We start from the raw sequence: 19,254 nt of genomic DNA, 5'->3' as shown, positions 1-19,254 counted from the left end.
AGATAAAAAAGGATTCATAAATACCATCCGATCTTATCAAAATAATTAAAATAAAAACTGATCGTATAAAAATCCTACCGAATTTCCAAAATTATAAAATAGTTCTCGTGAAGTGGTCTAGTTTTATGTGCCATATAAAATTTGATGTAAAATGTACGTGAAAACATCGAAAAACTTGAGTCCGCCCACGGAAAATATCGATTTTACTAATTATGTATTTTACATTAAGAAAAAAATATATTCTTCAGATCGATCTTTAAGCTTTGCCGAGATTTTCATTTCGCATGATTTTTGCATTCTTAATATTTTCTCATTGCTAAATTAACTAAAATAATGTTATATCCTAGGAAATATACATTGAAAATCGAAGATTGTAAAAAACAAACAAAATAATTGTAATATGGCGGAGGCATAAAATTTGATTTTAATCGGCCATTTGTGAAAAAGTTATATTGCTTCCAAGAAATCCTTAACAAATTCATAAGGTTTTGGAATGGCTTTCATGAAGAAAACTTGTACACTGAATTGTATTTATCTAAAGCTTGATCCTAACCCATTCAGATTTATGGCAGCATTTATGGTGGCAATGTTGCCTAGAAAATGATAAACGTCAAAGTTTGTTTATGCCGGCGCCGGTGGTGTAGTGGTAAGCGTGACTGCTTTCTAACACCCCAATGGGTCTGGGTTCAATCCCAGCCGAGGTCGGTGGGATTTTTCTGAGGCATAAAAATCTCTGGTCACGTCTTCCTTCGGAAGGGAAGTAAAGCCGTTGGTCCCGGCCCATGTGTGTTGTGAATGGGTGCGATATCCTACGCAGGTGTGGAAGCTGCCTTCCTGCACATTCGATTGCCGTCAATGGATGGCAATCGATGTCCGTCGGTGATTGGCACTAGATTGCGGAACAGAGACCGACGTTAAATAAAGGAAAGAAGAAAAAAAAAAAAAGTTTGTTTATCTTTCGATAGTTGCGCTGTGCGATTCAGCGTTCTTCCAGGCGATTCTCTCCCGATAGATTGAAAGCAGTTGCTCAGAAAGTGTTGCACAGCTGTAACCTCGATCATTCCCGAAAAGATCCCCTTCTTCCGGATGGTTCTGGAAGTGCACCATCAAACGATGCAGGAATGTACGGTTGAATGAATTTTTTCCAAGTGATGACCCTTTCGCCGAATAAAATCGCTGCTATGGATCGGAAACCAACTAGTGTCCGCTAACTGACCGTTTCAGTGGTTTGCTGTCGGTACTGACACAAGTTAGTCCGATCTTCATCTATTCGCAAGGTCTGGAGAAGGCTGGTCTGTTTTCAGACTGTTTTGACAATGTTTTATGAATTTGAGGACCACGCTCACTTCACTTTTCTCCACCAGATGCTCAGTCGTTGATGGTACCCGTTCCGCCGGACGTGCTGGTTCTTCTAAAGAACTAAATTTTACTGAAATCGACTTCCCTTCGGTCGTTAGCATCGCTTGAATTTTTCCTCCATTTTCGTTTATCCTTCGAGATATCCTTGTCATAAATTTGGTTTATATTCACTGTGAGGATCCATCCTTAAAATTCAATTTGTAAACAGAGGAGATTTTATGATAAACTTTTAAAAGCCTTAAAGGCAACAATATATGCCTTTTGCTCTCATTTAAACCTAATGGTTTTATAATTGCTTTTATAATGATAGAACAGATTTATAAAGTATTTTATCAAGACATTAATAAAAAATTGCTAATGCAGTTTATGATTGATTTATAGAACAGTTTTATGGTGGGATTGAGAACTACTTTGAATTTAATTTTAAAACAAGACAGTTTTTGACTTCTCGCCAGGCTGTAAAAGGTTTTTAAAACAGCGAAAAGGTGAACTACTAAGCAGGAACGTTTTACACTGTGAAATGCTGTATTTAAACTAAATGGATTATTCATTGCCATTATAAAACCATCATTAATCAAAGTGGATGCCAAATGATTGCAGAATTGCTACTTGGGTATTATGGTGTGTTCCAATTATGACCTATGGAATACACATTGGCCATAATTCGAACACACCATAATAAGAGCGTAAAAGTTATTTCTTTTCCCAGAGAAAATTATGGCGAACTTTTGGTGCAACTTTAAAACCACATTTGAAAATTTTAATAAATTATGTAATTAAAGATCCTCTATTTGTCATCTAATGTTTCCAAAATCTTTAAATTGTTACAGAAATCTCCATAGCAAGACATATTTTGTTAAAAGAACTTCCATTTCATTTTAAAGCTCCAGCTGTGCTGGAGTCGTTCCTTCATAAATTAAATCCCAAGATGCCATAGAGCATCCATTAAAAGCCTAATATGTCCCTAAATATCCTATTCAAAACCAATATGCTTGAATTACGACTCCTAATTCGGTAAAGGTCAATCCGCTTTCCTCCCAGCCGCAGCCAGTGGGAGTGACAGAGCCCACACCTCGTTCCAGCAGCATCAAGCCGGGCGTGTGATCAACACCACCACCACCACCATCATCATAATCAATCCGGACTCGGACTTGATGAAGCTCAATAGGACGATATTAACGATCTTAACGACCATTCGATTTGCGGTTGGTCCTCCCAACAATCACACCGTGTGCAAGCAGTCTATTAAAATAAATAAACTTTTCCGCTCTGTTCTGTTGATCGCATTTGAGAATGATGAATCCGTGAGAGGCTCGTTAAACGCACCCCTCCACCAGCTGTAGACCGTAAAGCTGTTTGTTGGGTGATTTGAATGACAGTTTATAAAACATAAACGCATAAATCCGAATACCATATATGCCCATTATTGAATTAAAATGCTCTCCGTTGTGGACGCATGAAATTGCCGTTTTGAGAGAGATTCAAAAGAATCGATATTCCTCCCCCCTTGCACCTCCTCAAGCCGAGTGTGACTTTGTATCTCCCGCGAACGCGCGGCTAATTTCCCGATGCGCCGTAAATAATCTTTTTATTATTTAATTTATATTGCACTTTCATAAAAAAGGGTAAATAAATTTCATTTTTATTGGCTTTGCTTGACTCCCATACATCTGCGGTTGCGTACCGAAGGAAGAATTAAAGTTTATGAAAATACAGAATCGAAAAAAAAACGGATGATAATGCCAAACAGTCAGAAGTCAGAACGAAACAAATTATCCCCGCTTTGCTGTCCAAGTCTTGAAGTCGTTGAAGTTGTTAGTGCCACGGGGTAATCGATTCTCATCGCATCAAGCGTGTATTGTAAATTGCAAATTGTCCATTACGGTTTTATTGACCGATCCGGAATCACCTCGGGTTGTATGCAAAAGGGACTTCCTGATGTCAATCGAAGGTATGTTCAGCTTCACTTGTTTGTTTCGAAAAAAAAAGATTCACCTTGCCATTATCCTAACTGTAACTAATGGTTAATGTCCGCTGTCGAGCAAAATGACCATCTTCATCAGCGCGGACTGCAAACTGATACCTGATGGTTAGTTAGTTACAAAAAACTGTCCAAGCGAAATGTTATTGAGTTTTAATTGGACGGCCTTCGACGAGGGGACAGTGGTGTAGTAAGAAGATCAATAAAATTATCATTCTAAGCCAATCTTGCATTTATCGGTTTAGGTACACCAACCCCTAACGACGCCATTGATCAGCCAGAGCAACGCTAGGAACCACAACAGGCGAAGGCCGTTCATTTAAAGCTATCGACACCTTGACCTTACATCAAGGAAAGGACCTCCAGGCAAACGCGAGCCTGCCGTCAGCAGTTGGATCAACCACTCGGCTCATGTGGCCTCCCTCCATTTCGCATCGTTTCGCACCGCAAAAGTGGAGCTCAAAAAGGATCAGTCGGTGACGATGATCTGTAATTTTAGCACGTTCTACGTCCTGGTGCGTATCGGATGCCAGGAGGGATGCCTCCCGGCTGACCATTCGCTTCGAGCTTCCCGACGAACATCTTCATATTTAGCACCCCTAACGGAAGAACCCAAATGGCTTACTCAAGCATATGTTTTGCCAGAGTGAGCAGCGTGGCCCCGAAATTTATAATTCCTACTTGAGCGGGTTAAACGCACCATAAATGTGCCCCGAATGAAGGTTCAATTTTCGTTTAATTCCCTCATTTGCGTATGTGCATTTGATTATAGAGCTTTCCGTGTTTTGTTGTTTTCCGTTCATCGGCCGGAGTGCCGGAGCGGCGGGGCAGGAAGTTGGTAATTCAATTTTTGTAGCACCCATCTAAAAGTCAACACTTTACTGGAAGAACGACGAGGGTCTGGGTGCTGATCGAAGCTGATGGTGCGAAATGAGCAACGGAACGTGCGTAAAGCCAAAAACTTCAACACCGACCAGAACGGGGATCGGAAATTTTGAGTTGATCCCCCGAGGGGTCCATCCAATAATTTTTCGTTACGTCGTCCTTCTCTGCGCTGATACAGGACAACATTGTGTCCTGGAATGCCACCATGTGTGTGGTATAATCAGAATAGCGAAATTACCATCATCATCACTGGTCCTGGTTGGCTTCAGGTGACTGATTGCAGCATGGCACCTCGTTGAAGGAGACAAATCATAGCTCATTATGAGCCGTGGAACACACCGTGCGTGGCAGTTTTATCAAATTATCGGAATTTTGCTGGTCAGGGATACGGTCTGACTGTTCAGAATTGATGCCTGAGGAATAGTTTTGTTAAATTTTTGCATAAAGTGTTAAATTCAACGGGTCACCTGACATTCTTAATTGGCATCCCAAAGGAATTGGGAACTATTAAGAATTGTAACCGTTTGATCACAAGTTCATAGGTTATTGTCATTTATGTTATATATTCAGAACCTTCACGTTTCTTGTGCAAGATCAGCCACAGAAGAGATAGGGTTCTGTATCGCTGTGAAAATGTTGTGCCGTTACGTTATGTCCACCATAGAACTACAAATAATAATACACGGCAAATGAGAACGACCCAAATTTGAGTTTAGTTCACTCATAATGGCCATAAGTGCAGGAACTCAGCGATAAGTAAAATTTGTCTCATGGTTTCCTGTGGAAAACCTAAAAAATCTGTCGGAAAATGAGGAAATTGACGAAAATTTTATTCAGTCTCGGAGCAGTACCAAAAGACTGAGTGAATCCAATATTTACTTTTCTCAAATTCGGGAATTTTTCCCTGGAAAATCCTGGGAAAACATGAGGCAAATTTACTCATCGCTGAGTTCCTGCACTTCTGACGATTATGAGTTAACTAAACTCAAATTTGGGTCGTTCTCATTCGCCGTGTACAAAACTAGGATGACGGGATGAAGAAAAATTGGGAGAAAGAACGGCCTTTGTCCAAAATTGGCCTCTTTTAATATCAGGCGTCCGTGTGCTAAGACGCATTTTAATTATCTAAGTGCAGTGCTCGGAAAAAAATCCGCTCCCGAAAACGGGAACGGACCGTGAACTAAAAATCACGGCCAACTATCCAGAACAAAATTTTCTCAAATATACACCGTGAACTATGGTTCACGAATATGGGAACTCTTTTTTTCCCGTGTGGTAGGTGTTTTTGAACGAGAACCAGGACACCCCCGCCCCCCCTAGCAGCAGCTAGTGTACGATAGGGAAATTTAACGTTCAGGTATCTAAATACCCTGCACCAAAAACTGTAAATTAATTACGTATTCGTCCGATAGGACCTCTTTTAAGTGGGACCTTAACCCTCCGTTACTCGCGCCAACTTTTGTAACACGAGTACTCGCGCGTTGTACTTTGTACAACAGTGTGAGTTTTCCATTGCCATTTTGCAGCCGAGCTACCAATCGATATGAAACCAACGGGTATTCCTTAATAAACTTGTTTTTAACTAAACAAGTTAAACTTTTATCACAGTTAACCCCCAAAAAATGCGGATAATAGAGAAAATGTGAATGGAAACCGCGTAAACGGTATCCGTACTACGTGGGATTTGACTTAATTGGTTACAACATGGAAAATCTCGAGATCCTGACCAGCTAGAATGTTACTGTCTTGGGCAAAGTTGTTTTAGAGATCATAACCTTTTTGCTGGTGGAGAGTAGTTCAGAATTTTCTCACTACGTAGCGCTAGAATACATGTGAAATTCTCGCATTTGATATATCTCGAGATCCTGACCAGATAGAAAGATACTGTCTTTCACAAGGTTTTTTAGGAGGTCAAAGTCTATTGCTCAACAGTTCAGAATTTGTTCACTACGCGGCGCTAGTACACACGTGAAATTCTCATATAAAATATCTCGAGTTCACGACCAGATAGAAAGGTACTGTCTTCGGCATAGTTGTTCAGGAGGTCAAGGCCTTTTCGTAGGTGGACAGTAGTTCAGAGTTTTATCACTTAGCGGCGCTACTATACATGTGAAATTTTCGCATATAAAATATCTCTAGATCCTGACCAGATAGAAAGTAAATGTATTCGGCAAAGTTTTTCAGGGGGTCAAGTATTTTTGGATGGTCGAGAGTAGTTCAGAATTTTCTCACTAAGCGGCGCTAGTATACACGTGAAATTATCATATATAATATCTCGAGATCCTGACCAGATATAAAGTTTCTGTCTTAGGCAAAGCTGTTCAGGAGATCATAGCCTTTTTGCGGGTTAACAGTAGTTCAGAATCTTCTTGCTAGGTAGTGCTCGTATACATGTTAAGTTTTCGCATGTGCTACATCACTAGATCCTGACCAGATAGAGAGTAAATGTCTTTAGCAAAGTTGTTCAGGAAGTCAAGATCCTTTCGTTGGTGGACAGTTATTCAGAATTTTCCCACTACTTGGTGCTAGTATATACATGCAATTCTCGCATATACAATATCTCGAAATCCTGAGCAGATAGAAAGTTACTGTTTTGGGCAAACTTGTTCAGGGGGTCAAGACTTTTTGGCTGGTAGACAGTAGCCCAGAATTTTCTCACTACGTGGCACTAGTAAACGTGCACAATTCTCGCGTATGCTAAGCTCGAGTTTCTGAACAGGTAGAAAATTACTGCCTTCGAAAAACTTGTTCATGAGATCAATGCATATTGCTTGGTGCACAATAGTTCAGAATTTTCACACTACGTGGTGTTAGTATACACGCAAAATTCTCGCATGTAAAATATCTCGAGATTCTGATCAGATAGATTTCGCTAGTGGATTTCTCACTACATAGCGCTAGAATACACGTGAAATTCTCGCATGTGGCTTGTTTCGAGATCTTGACCAGATAGAAAGTTACTGTCTTGGACAAAGTTGTTCAGGAGGTCAAAGCCTTTTTGGCTGGTAAACAGTAGTTAAGAATTTTCTCACCACGTGGCATTAGTATACATGTACACTTCTCGCATATGCTATATCTCGAGATCCTGACGAAAGTTACTGTCTACGACAAAGTTGTTCAGGAGGTCAAGGTATTTTGGCTGGTGAACAGTAGTTCAGAATTTTTTCACAAATTCTAGACTTTAGCCTCCTGAACAACTTTGTTCAAGACAGTAACTTTTTATCTGGTCAGGATCACAGGCGAGAATTTCACATTTCACTAGCGTGATAGCGTCCATTTCACTGTCCACGAGCAAAAATTTTGTGATATCCTTAACAACTTTGCCGACGACAGTAATTTTCTATCTGGTCAAGAACTTGAGATATTTTATATGCGAGAATTTCACATGTATACTAGCACCATGAAGTGAGACAATTCTGAACTACTGTCCACCAGCCAAAAGGCCTTGCCCTCCTGAACAACTTTGTCGTAGACAGTAACTTTCTATCTGGTCAGGATCTCGAGATATAGCATATGTGAGAAGTGTACATGTATAATAACGCCACGTGGTGAGAAAATTCTTAACTACTGTCTACCAGCCAAAAAGTCTTGACCCCCTAAACAACTTTTCCGAAGACAGAAACTTTCTAGCTGATCAAGATCTCGAGCTATTGAATATGCGAGAAAGGCACGTATATACTAGCGCCGCATAGTGAGAAAATTCTGAATTATTGCCACCCAACAAAAAGAGCTTGACTTCCTGAAAAACTTTGCCGAATACATTTACTTTCTACCTTGTCAGGATCTAGAGATATTTTATATGCAAGAATTTATCATGTATACTAGCGCCGCGAAGTGAGAAAACTCTGAACTACTGTCCACCTACAGAAAGGCCTTGACCTTCTGAACAACTATGCCGAAGACAGTACCTTTCTATCTGGTTGAGAACTCGAGATATTTTATATGAGAATTTCACGTGTATACTAGCGCCACGTAGTGAGCAAATTCTGAACTATTGATCACCAAGCAATAGACTTTGGCCTCCTGAAAAACTTTGTGGAAGACAGTATCTTTCTATCTGGTTAGGATCTCGAGATATATCACATGCGAGAATTTCACATGTATACTAGCGCTACGTAGTGAGAAAATTCTGAACTACTGTCCGCCAGCTATGGCTATGATCTCCTGAACAACTTTGTCGGAGGCAGTAACTGTCTATCTGGTCAGGATCTCGATATATTCAATGTTGTAACCAATTAAGTCAAATCCCACGTACTATGGTCACAGTTTACGCGGTTTCCATTCACATTTTCCCTATTATCCGCATTTTTAGGTGTTTACTGTAATCAAAGTTTAGCTTGTTTAGATCAAAACAAGTTTTTTGAGGAATACTCGTTGGTTTCAGATCGATTGGTAACTCAGCAACAAAATGGCAATGGAAAACTCATGTGTGTTGTACAAAGTACAACAGCGCGAGTAACGGAGGATTAAAAAGGTCACCCGTCAGTACACGGCCGGCTCGTGAAATTGGAAACAGTTTCCGAGCCTAATAAGGACCAAACACTATTATCTGGCCAAACGTAGGCCATAATCCCAAAGGAGTTTTCCCTTCTCGACTTGACCAAGGAGGCCTTGCCACGGTCGGCCGAACGTGCCAACGAAGGACGCCCAAGTAACAATTCAGTAACCATTTGGCATCCACTCTGATTTATGGTGGTTTTATAACGGCAATGAACAATCCATTTAGTTTAAATACAGCATTTCAAAGTGTAAACCACTCCTACTTAGTAATTCAGCTTTTTGCTGTTCAAAAAACCTTTTTTAGGCTGGCAAGAAAGTCAAAAACTGTCTTGTTTTAAAATAAATCTAAATCAGTTCTCAATCCCTCCTTATAACTGTTCTGTAATTCAAGCATAAATGTCATTAGCAATTGTTTATTAATGTATGGATAAAATACTTTATAAACGTGTTCTATCATTATAAAAGCAACCCTAAACCCATTAGGTTTTGCATTAGAGCAAAAAGCATTTATTGTTGCTTTTTAGGCTTTTTAAATTGCATCATAAGCTCCCCAATTACTCTGTATACAAATTGAGCTTAAAAGATGGTTCCTCGTAGTTAATAAAAGTCAAATTTATGACAAGGATCTCGAAGGATAGACGAAGTAGGATGAATAATTCAAGTTGATTTCAGTAAAATTTACTTCTTTAGAAGAACCAGCACACCATCAACGACTGACCATCTGGCAGAGAAGAGCAAACTGAGCGGGCCCCTCGAATTCATAAAACATTATCGAATGTTTAAAAAACATACCAGCCTTCTCCAGATCTTGCGAATAGATGACAACCGACAGCAAACCACTGAAACTGTTAGTTAGCGGAGATTAGCTGGTTTCCGATCCATAGCAGCGATTTTATTCGGCGAAAGAATCAACTCTTCGAAAAATTCACCAAGCTTACATCCCTGCATCATTGGATGGTGCACTTCTGTAACCATCCGGAAGAAGGGGATCTTTTTCGGAAAGAATTACGCTTCCAGCTGTTTGAAATGCGAAATGTTGTAAAACAGTATCGCAAACTATCTGAGTAACTGCTCCCAATCTATCAGGAGAAAACCACCTGGAAGAACCCTGGATCCCACAGCGCAACTATCGAAAGATAATCAAACTTTGACGTTTACCTTTTTGCAGGCAACTTTGCCTCCATAAATGCTACCATAAATCTGAACGGGTTAGGATCAAGCAAAATGGCTTTAGATAAACACAATTCAGCCTGCAAGTTTTCTTCATAAAAGCCATTTTAAAACCTTATTAATTTGTTAAGGAATTCTTGAAAGCAAAACAACTTTTTCACATATGACCCATGAAAATCAAGCTTTTATGCCACCGCCATGTTACAATTAGTTTGCTTGTTTTTTACAATCTTCGATTTTCAATCTATATTTCCTTAGATATAACTGGTTTGGTAAGTTTAGCAATGAGCAAACATTTAAATACGAAAATAATTTAAAAAAAATGTTTGTCAAGCTCGATCTGAAGAATAATTTTTTTTTTTCAATGTTAGTCAAATTAGTCAAATTCACGTTTTACGAGGGTGGACTTAATTTTTCCGATGTTTTCACGTACATTTCACATAAAATTTAATATGGCACTTAAAACTAGGCCACTTAATGAGAACTATTGTAATAAATTTGGATATTCAACAAGATTTTTATACTATCAGTTTCTATTTTAATTATTTCGATAAGATTGGATTCATAAATCCTTTTCTATCTTGATTGATGCTTTCCTAGTGGATTTAGCATGCGGTTAGGGAAAATGGCTCGCAAAGGGTTTTTATTATTGCTAAAAAGCCTTTATTGTAGCTTTCAAATGGTTCTCAATGCGTTCGTCGTACAACCTTTTGCAGTAAATCAATCTTGAAGAGCTTCGAGAATACACCCTTCAGAACCTTCTCCAGGGTTGGCCAACTAGACATATTCTAGTCTTAATGAGGTTTTGGTGGATGCATTAATGACAAAATAGTCTTGACCAGGGTTTTATGCAGGCTTGCAATTGCTCATTACAGCTAAAATGCTATTTTTCATAATTATGAAACAATGAGATACTATAATGATAATTTTTATTTGTAAGATGCAAGAAGAGGTGGTAAAGTTTGTGTATGACGTATAAAATTTGTCAATTTTGCTTTCAGAAGGTCACAACTAGCGATTGGCTGTAACGATGAGCAACGCGATGAGCGAGCAATCAGCGATCATTAAATCGCTAGTTGTGACCTTCTGAAAGCAAACTTGACAAATTTTATATGTCATACACAAACTTTACCACCTCTTCTTGCATCTTACAAATAAAAATTATCATTATAGTATCTCATTTTTTCATAATTACGAAAAATAGCATTTTAGCTGTAATGAGCAATTGCAAGCCTGGTTTTATGAATATTGTTTTATAGTTGCTTTGTAGTATTTCATAAAACTTAAAATGTTACTTGGGCGAAGCCTGCCATCCCACCGTCCAGCAACGCCCGCTGGCCCGTCATCCACTCGCTTCGCCAATCTGGACAGGAGTCACTGCGTCGGCCATCCCGATTCACCATCAACGGCTGCAGCGGTATGTGCCGGTACAGTTAACAACGCGATTAGGCTACACGACACATATTACACGAAATTATGAACACAGAACAACACGCACGTAATACAGAAAGTGACGAATAAATGCATTTAAAGAAAAGTGAAAGTTCTTCGTTTTTGTATCGCGAAACCCTCTGATTACACGGTAGCTAGCCGACCCTGGGTGTTCCGGAGTTTGCTCTCGTCGCCTGAGTGGACCGGATGCTGTATGTTTGATCTTCGAGTAGGTAGTTGGTGAGTGCTGAGTTCTTACATCAGTTATAGAATCTGAATTGTGGTTCTTAAATTTGTCTAGATGATTTCTGCAGCCAATCATCACACACGCATTGTGGCCCAAATCAGGTCCAGATCCAGACGCTTCACTCTGGCTTCCTCCCCCTGCGTAGAAAATTGTCCATACATTTGTTTTTAATTTGGTTGGACACTCTTCAACTAAATTTCTCTAAAGTGTGGCCATCATAATGAAGTAATGAAAGTGCTACCAAACCAAGCCTTTGGGATTTTTTTACTTATTAGAGATTTGAATTGATTTTTCTCCTTTACTTTACTAAACCCAGACAACCAGAATGCACGTATATTCAAAGTTGTTTCGTGGTATACAAACATATATACAAACAAACAATTCGTATATAATGCAAAGAAATGGCTTATACGTACAAAAGTGGAGGCCATATACGTGCATATTTTAATTTAATTTTAAACGAGGTGATTTAACATCATATACGATTTATTTTTGTTTTCGCATTCTATACGATTTAATTTAAACATAATGCGAGGTATGCCATTCTTATATGCGATTTTGACTAAAACTGTAGCAATTTACGGTACTGTCTGTACATTATTATACGACTTCTGGTTGTCTGGGAAATCTTTGGTTATTATTAGTTAGGTTGGTTCCGATTCTACACATTGTAGTTTCATTTTTATACCTGTGATCTTGACATTTTTTACCTAGGGGATGAGTACTTAAGAAGGTTAGGTTTTTGATAAGTCTTTAGTGGGAATGACACTGATGAAGACTGCACATTGTAGTCGAAATACGTATCTGTCATGGATACCAAAATTATTTAAGTGGAATTAAATTAACGATGATAACTTTTTTTGCTGTTTTATTTAAGCATTCCCCTGAGAACTCAATTTCATTACTTCATAAACATTTAAACTGAATATATTCAATTTGTTCACGACTCGTCATACTTGCGAATTTGTTGATAGAAGTGTTGATATCAATTTACATTAATATTTCGTACTCAATATTCATGATCAGCAACCAATTAAGTCTGGTTTAAAAAGGCTGACTTAAAGTAAATTGGTACGCATAAAAATACCTGTAATTCGTGATTCAATAAGTTTAAAAAGTTCATTAATGGTTGCTTTACCGTACTTTGACAGTTTTATTAAAATTTCTAAGTAGCAGCATTAGATGGTTACATTTCTCCAGTTCGAACGAAATCTCTAACCTTCCTCTTGATGGAGCCCATCAGCACCCGCACAGTGGAAACGGACACGGGATCAACGCATTTCTTCCATTTTACCCGCATTTTCTGAATGTCCTTGACTGCCCCGCCGTTTCATCGAAGTCGTTGCTTTGAGTTTGCCCAGTATTTTTCGATTGGTCGAAATTCCGGGCAATTCGGAGGATTCATTAGCTTGGGGACAAAATCAATCTTGTTGGCAGCATAGCACTCCAGAAGCACCTTGGAGTAGTGGCAGCTGGCCAAATCAGGCCAAAAGATGACTTTGACCCTATGCTTGAGGATGAACGGCAATACACACTTTTTCAGGCATTCTTCGATGTAAACTTGGGATGTCATATATTTGCAGTGCTTAAATTCTTGAAATCCTCTAATAGCAAAGGCCATTAATTTGCCGGTCAATTAGAATATTCTTTGTTTATTTTTGCCGGTTCAACACCTAACTGCATTTGCATGGCTAAAATCTTTTAACACGTTATTTTCAAAATATAGAATGGACATAAATTCCACAAAAAGTGTATCGGTATTGTTTAGTACGGGGATTTGACCGTTGCAAAACTTTCACACATTTTCAACGTAATTTAACCATTCATCGGCAACACAACTGGTATACATTGCTAGATAAGATGTTACGTATTTTGAATAGATTATATCGGAATGCTACGAATGCAGCAATGTTATGATAATTCAATGGGTGGAAGAATTTTTTGCAGAACATTTTTTTCTTGGCGTATTACCTTTACACTTTCACTTGTACTGTGTTACCATTACTTTAAAAATGTTCAGATTTTTTTTTTTTTAATGTGCCTCATGTGATCGAGCGTTCAGATAAATTCTATAACAGAAGCGGTGACCTACTGGGTGATGGCGCGATCTACGCTAAATAGCTGCAGCAAAATAGTGACATGAGCGGGCATCGTTGGCTTTAACTTAGATGAGCGTGTAGACCAGTGCAGTGATATATTTACCATTCCAATTATTAATATCACCAAGTCTACCGACCTTCTGTTCCGTTCCTTCAAATCGCTTTCTGGTTGGCACGGTACGATCTAGGTGGCTTCTGCTGACCATTGCTCTGCGGGTTTCGATGGCATAGTTTTCGCGTCGCTAAGAAGAAATAACCTTTTCGGTTAGATAATGGGCGACCTTGCCTTTGTATACCAACAGTATCAGAAGGAAGCGCCTGAGTATCGGCACCAATTCCACAAAGTATCCACCAAGCGCCACCATCTCGCTACAACAAACCAGAAAGTGGTACAGCCATTGCTGCAACCTGCAACAGATCAACCAATCAAATCACCATGTTGCCACCATGTTGCCAGAGTGTATGGTTTAAATTTGGAAAATACCGTGTTGAAAGTTTACTTATCCATTTGAAAAATTATGATATTCAAAAACTTAAGCACATTCTTAAGTCATCATTTTTTTTTTAGCAACTCGCTTATTCAGATCAGAAGAACATCAGCAAATGCTGATCTTTTAAAACTTACTGGCTGTCTAGGGAGCATATCTAAAAGAATATCCTGTTACTTATGCAATGTTTCCTGAACATCTACAAAATTTCCTTAAGTTTTAGAAAATTTACTCAAATTTCAAAGTACCTTGAAATTAAACGATGGTCCAAAATCTTCATCTTCAGGAAGTTCATTGAGTTTTTTAAGATCTCTGACAAACTGCTATGAAGTTCCCTAAACTGAAACGAAGATCCCTGAAGTCTTCTATCTTTACGAAATTTCCTTAACTTTTTCAAAAGGCCCTGTACTTCCATGAAGTTATACGCAGTTCCTCGAATTATTACGCAGTCCACAAAACTTCATCAAAGCTTGCTTCACGTCTACGTTTCTTGTTGATTTTAGGCAATGTACAACGCACGAAATTTCCTGAATTTGTGCGGAATTCTTTGAACTATTTCAAGTCCATGAGGTTTCATCAAAGCTCTGAAGTTATAAAAAAGGTCCCTGAATAAGAAAGAGGTTCCCTGCCATTAAGCAATAAACCTCTACGAAGATACCTAAACTTGTATAAAGTTCCCACTTCTACGAAGTTTTCTGAACTTTTCCATGATCTCAGAACTTCAAATAATTTCACTAAATTTAGCTCATGATTCATCTGACATATGTTGTTCTTAATGCATAAAACAAAATATAATAATAATACCAACAACGAAGCATAAGTGTTACTAATCACATTAGCGACAGTATGAATAGCCTCATTCAGCCCATACTGTCAATTACGAGCTGCAAGGTGTATGAAATGTCGTTGTCTTATAACTTTTTCAGGAACGTAGAAGAAGAGTCACCGAAGCAGTTCGATGAAACTCTACGAAGTTCACTGAAGTTCAGTGAGCTTCTACAATGTTAGCTGAACTTTAAAGAAAAATATGCACTTCAAGAAAGTTTCCTGAACTTTTAAAAAGTTCCCTGAAGTACCAAGAAGTTTCTTGAAGAACTACAAAATTCCTTGCAACTCGGATAGCAGTTCGTATCCTGGTGTAGTGGCTGTAGGTGCATTGTCAGACAGCACCAGAAAATCAACAGAGGAAGTGGTAGAGGTGCTGCATGAAGAAGTGGTGATAATGGACGTGCCCTCAGGAGGCCAATAAAGCATGCAGAAACGAACATCAGCATCCTCGGCAGAAAGGGTTTGTGGATGTGTCGAGATTCGATGCGTTGCAAAAAAAAAAAAAAAATAATATAGGAAATCGATTTAGATCTCTATTGTAATATTTGTTTAGTCCTTCGGCTCCACAGAGCTTTCAAAGTAATTGAGCCTACTAAATAAACATTTTGGAAAACATGGTTTTCGATTCATATACCGTTGAGTGTGACAAATATGTTGGATTCATCCCAAAATTTACAATCCAGTTTTCATATTTCTCATCATATTTTCAGGTTGACTACTACTTGGGACGAACACACCATGCTTTTTGTCTAAATATATTTGAACAGTTCTCAAATTTAAGTACATGTTTGAATTAACTAGTGATATCGGGTACTGCTTGAAAGGCTGAAAATACTGATCAATGAAGTATCACGAATCAATTTCAACAACGAAGTTTTTTTTAAAGGGCCCTCCGAACTATTGGTTCTCTGCCAGCTGCAAAATACCTATCAATTTGATCCACCAAGATCAATCGGATCCAAATCAGGCTGATCAATATCCCAAAATTTGAACTAATTTGGTGGCAAACCGATTCTGCACTGACTCTTTCAAGTTTATATGGGAATTACTATAAGAAAAATGTATTTTTTGTCCTCATCGTTCTAGCCGTGCACCATAATGATTTACGGAAAAGTTGTCCATCAGAGCCCCCCCCCCCCCCCCCTCTGACGTGAAAATTTCCCAGCTATAACTTTGTTGAATGTCAAGAAAATTTGTTATTAATTAATTTCCAAGTTGATAACTTGCTGGTAGGTTTAATCGGCTGTTTTCAGGGTAACACTGCATCTTGCCCTTATGACATAAAAGCCTCGATTTTTTGTCAGCTGAGTAGTAAATAAATGAACCAAAATAAAAAAGACATCATCTTCCTAATCAATTAATAACTAATTATCCTAACGTTCAATTTTTCAATTCCCACATAAACTTCAAAGGGTCAAGTGCAGTATGAGTTCGCAGCGGCGCCGGTGGTGTAGTGGTAAGCGTGATTACCTCTCACCCCAGCAGGCCTGGGTTCAATCCCAGTCGGCGCCGCCGAGATGTCCTGAGGCATAACATCTCTGATCACGCCTTCCTTCGGATGGGAAGTAAAGCCGTTGGTCCCCGGTTCATGAGTTGATGGGTCGATAGGTAGGGTCCAGGTGTGGGAGCTGCCTTCCTGGCGTCGGTAGCATTGGTGCTCAGCACGGAAAACAAGATCGACGGAAAACAAACCAAAGGAAAAAAAAAAAAAAGTATGAGTTCGCATCCTAATGAGAACAAATTTTGTGAACGAGAATGTGACAGGACTACAAGAGTTCTCTGCTGTTTTTTTTTATCACCAGCCAGCCAATTTTAGCATGCACGCAGCACGTAGGTACGCTGCCGATCTCCCTGGAGCTCGCCGAGCTTAGCTCTTGAGACACAGCACATGTGACACGAATGAGGCACGTATTAACAAAAAAGAAACGTGAAATAATACGTTTCGAAATGTACCAGGCACCTACGATCTTAAAGAAAGCGTGTCTCTATCACGCGGGATGGATGCACGTGTACATGAACTCTGCTTGTAGGTTTTGAGCACTCAACAAACTGTTGTTTTCGGCATCTTCAACACTTTAGCCAGCTTGGAACCGGACCACTCCGGATTTTCCAGGTGTTTGAGCACAATATTTTTTCTTCTTTCGAGTTCCATTTGACGTTTTTTTTCTGAATGCTACTTTGATCAAACTTGCACCAGTTGTTCTCTTTAAAAGTGTAAACAAAACACTGCCAAAGATTTTCGATTCCCAACACTAGAGGCGTGCTAGCAGCGCGCGAGGGGCGTTCCAAATTACTTTTAGTCAGCCTTTACTAGAATTTTACGAAACTACAGTCTAGGAAGGATCTGCAGTTTTGATTTTGGCTTATAATTATGATAATTGATGACATTTTGCGAAGTTTTTTTTTCAAATTTCAATTCGAAGAGTTTATGCTACCAATATATTGTTTTTCAGTGAATGTAATTTAAATTCAAACAATGGTGGGCTCTGGTCACTCTGGTGCATCATGCATAAGAGTTACAGATTTGAGTTTTTCACAAAAGTTGTAGATAATATTAAAACCTACAAAAAATCATTACATAATTAACAGAAGCGGCGCCGGTGGTGTAGAGGCAAACGTGATAACCTCTAACCCCAGTAGGCCTGGGTTCAATTTCAGTCGGCGCCACCGCTTTGTTCTGAGGCATAACCTCTCAGATCACGTCTTCCTTCAGATTGGCCATTGATCCTCGATCCATGAGTTTGATGGGTCGATAGGTAGGGTCCTGGTGTGGGAGCTGCCTTCCTGGCGTCGGTAGCATTGGTGCTCAGCACGGAAAACCAGATCGACGGAAAACAAATCAAGGAAAAAAAAAATCATTCAAAATCAGATTTGAGATCTCCAACCCATATGTTTTCAAGATTTTGTGGCTTAAAATAGATATCTCTGATACATATATGTAAACATATATATGTTTATAATACCATTCTCGAACTTCTTTTGTGTGACGCGCGTGAGTTTTGTTGCCCATAGCCATGCGGGCTTTGCAAGAAAACTGTGTCGTTTTTGATACATCCATTCTGCCTAAGCGGCCGTGTATTTCGGATATCAAACGATTTTTAGAAAGTGAACTGCAACTTGATATGTCACAAGTGAAATGCATCCAGCCACACAATGTGAAAAACGTTGTATACCTGGGTATGCAAAGTAACGAAGTAGCAAGAAGAATCGCTTTAGCTCATCACCTGAAGCATTTTATGGATTATGAGGGAAAAAAGATCTCTATTCCAATTTATGTCGAGAGCAGCGCTGTCGACGTACGTTTGCATGATCTCCCAGATGACATGGAAAATGTGGCTATCATCGACCATATGCGCCAGTATGGAGAGGTGATAGCAATTCGCGGTGAGGTTTGGAAGAGTTATTTTCCAGGCTTCAGCAATGGAGTGCGTGTTTTAAAAATGAGACTTATTCTTCCCATCCCGTCATTCATCACCGTGGATGGCGAAAATACCATGGTATCATACCCAAACCAAGTGAAAACATGTCGCAATTGTAAGCGCAAATCTCACCCAAAGCAACGCTGCTCCGATGTGGCTGCAGCAGCAGCAAACGAAGTAGCAGTAGCAGCACCAACAACAACTACGTTAACAGCAAGAACAAGTACAACTACAACGCACACGAACTTCCATCAAACGCAGCCAACAGTAAGCAGTGGCCCTTGCTCCCGAAATCGATACCAAATGCAGACCAACAGCAAAACAACAAAACCGAAACGAAACCCCAGCGATCAGTCGACTCGGACACCACAAACAATGCAACCAAAAAATTGAACGCAAATGACTCAAGCGAAACTGATAGCAGCCTGATCTCTGTGAGTGGTGATATTTGTCAGTTTACGCAGCGCCCATAAACGATCCCAGATCTTTCGCATATTGACGATCCTGAAGAACGGTGTGCATTGATCAAAGAAAGCAAGAAAAGGGTTGATGCCATCTATTTAGAGCAAATTGAAAATAAGGAAAAGAAAAATAATTTATTTTAACTATGATTTATTGTATTTTGATAGACCTCGGCTCCGTAAAGTTTAACGACATTTGAGCCTAACAAATAAACGAATAGTTAAAAAAAAAAAACAAGTATTCAATTTGATGTTTTTTTTTATAATGCGGTTATTTTTCCAGGCTCATTTGCCGTAGCTTTGCGGAGCCGATATTCATTGTTTAGGTTACAAAATTTCTTAAAACTAACGTTAGTAAAGCGGGGGCCGATTACTCGCGGCTATCT

This window comes from Ochlerotatus camptorhynchus, unplaced genomic scaffold (assembly GCF_037179485.1).
Source record: "Ochlerotatus camptorhynchus isolate MF236.1 unplaced genomic scaffold, CSIRO-AGI_Acam_v1.1 ptg000080l, whole genome shotgun sequence".
Taxonomy (NCBI): Eukaryota; Metazoa; Arthropoda; class Insecta; order Diptera; family Culicidae; genus Ochlerotatus; species Ochlerotatus camptorhynchus.
This window is presented reverse-complemented; position numbering follows the sequence as displayed.